At 39.3% G+C, this 2,279-nt stretch overlaps 1 long non-coding RNA gene across 1 annotated transcript in view; it reads left to right on the top strand.

Annotated features, from left to right (window-relative positions):
* Positions 1-1,708: 1,708 nt before the first annotated feature.
* Positions 1,709-2,279, top strand: part of LOC116002263 — a 4,739-nt gene continuing 4,168 nt past the window's right edge. Inside the window, exon 1 of the long non-coding RNA XR_004094424.1 lies at positions 1,709-2,270. This is a non-coding gene — a long non-coding RNA (uncharacterized LOC116002263). The remainder of the gene's footprint in view (positions 2,271-2,279) is intronic.

Genomic DNA, 2,279 nt, shown 5'->3' with positions numbered 1-2,279 from the left:
AAAAAAAAAAAAAAAAAAAAGACCAACTGCGGAGTATTTAATTTGTTCTGAGATGTATGGCATTTGTTTAAGGTTTTATATATCTAAAACCTGTGTGACATTACTTGTGTTTTTCAGCTGGTTGTCATGTTATTCTTTTAGGTGTCTAATTTGGCGCATTGGTTCATGATGATTCAATTGAGTGAGGTGAAATCTGGGCAGAAATGTTGGATCATATCTTTGTGATTAAACATGAAATCGTCCAACTTGCTGCTGCCTTGATGACACAATAGATGGTCAAAGACAAGAAACAAATTCTTGGAGGAGCTGCATTATAATGCTGCAGATGAGATCATGGGTGGATCCTAGATGTCTGCTAAGCGAAGCTGGGAGAAAAATGAGGGGATTACTGGCGTCCATTTTGTGTGAATTGTGGGAGTACGTACGTGGGATTGATGCAAAGTTGCAGTACTACTTTACTATACTTTGATAAAGATCAGAGAAAGAAATAGTATACCAAATGCTGAGATCAGATGAAAATGACACAAATACCCCCCTCTCCAACGGCCATTTAACGGGAATACAGACGGAGGACCAAAATTGTCTTCGTCACAATAAGTGTGTCCATAAATTGTCTAAATTTTTTAAGAAGGACTAAAATTGTCTTTGCCACTATAAGTCTAGGACCAAAAAAGGAATTGACTCAACAAATAATTACCAATTAATAATAAACATGTAGATATACGCATTTGGTGTTGATACATTAAACAATTTGCATATCAATGTATAGGATTTGTATTAATTGGTCTAATTATCTCGTTGTGTAGCAACTCAATTATAGAAATTATATGTACAGAAGATATATTTTCTATATAGATATATAACAAATTTGTCATCTTTGTATAAAAAAAAAGAAAACATAATATAACTTTTTTGAATTACACATTATTGAAAACTTCTTTGTAGACGACATTGGTAGTAGTAAAAGAAGTTTGTCCATACTCGTCTAGAGCTAAAACTTTCAGGCCATCAGGATGAGTTACTCGTGAAAAAGCCACGTACAACTGACCGTGATTAAAGACCGATTTTTTAGCAATAACCCAACGTGAGTTAGTGTTTGACCTTGACTTTTGTTGATAGTCATTGCATATGCAAGCATCAACGGAAATTGTTTACGCTGGAACTTGAAGGGCAATCTCGTATCAGATGGGGTGAGAGAATTCGGGCAATCTTGGTGTGTCTCATTAACTATTTTTGCTTCCACAATATGATCTGTCAATCTTGTGACAATGAGGCGCGTACCATTGCAAAGACCAAGAGAGTGATCTATGTTCCGCAATAACATAACAGGTGCACCAACTTTTAATGTCAAAGAATGATTGGGAAGCCCAAACAATCTCAGACTATTTAAAAATTCAAGAGTGTGTACTTGTGATAGATTTTCACCGTCTGATTCTGCCTTACACAAAGAGTCACAACTTAAATAAGTTCGACCTTCTGCAGTGTTCATGTTACCACTAGTAGAGAATTGACCAAAAAAATGAAACAATACACTTCTTTAGTTACAACTAAAGACTTCCAAAGTAAAGAAAAAATAATGAGGTGGCATTTTTGTAAATATTTAAACACTTTAAGCGTCTTTACTAACGTAGTCCAGAAGTGTATTTTTAAATATTTTTTTAATTTATTACTATACACTACTGTGCTGCCTATGTAAAGAAGTGTATTGTATGTATGTATGTGTGTTATCTGTTCTCTTTTAGTCATTCTTCATCCGTAGCTTATTCATTCTTCTTCTCTGGATCTTCGACCAACTTACTGCTTTAGCTACTCCTTCATCTACCTTTGGACGTACGTACTACACAGTGGTGTCGGTGTAGATCCGGGGTGGCGAGGCAACAACAGCTCCGGCAAGGCAGCACGAGCTCCGGGGTAGCTTAAGGGGTGTAGATCCGGGGTGGCGAGGCAACTACGACGAGCGAGCTTCGAGTGGCGGTGGTGTAGATCTACGTCTTCCAGCGGCGACGAGCGAGCTTCGAGCGGCAGCGGTGTAGATCTACGTCTTCCAGCGGCGATGAGCGAGCTTTGAGCGACGGCGGTGTAGATCCACGTCTTGCAGCGGCGATGAGCGAGCTTCGACCGGCGGCGGTGTAGATCTACGTATTCCAGCGGTAATATAATGAAGACAGGTTGGAGCTTCGACCTCCTTCTTCCTGCTTAGATCTATGGTTCCAGCGGTGGAGTGATAGTAGCTCCGGTGGAATACTTGGCCATTTTCTTCGGCGACGTAGGTAGCACTG

Source organism: Ipomoea triloba, chromosome 13 (genome assembly GCF_003576645.1).
Source record: "Ipomoea triloba cultivar NCNSP0323 chromosome 13, ASM357664v1".
Lineage (NCBI taxonomy): Eukaryota > Viridiplantae > Streptophyta > Magnoliopsida > Solanales > Convolvulaceae > Ipomoea > Ipomoea triloba.
The sequence above is the reverse complement of the archived record's forward strand: the minus strand, read 5'-3'. Positions and strand labels throughout refer to the sequence as shown.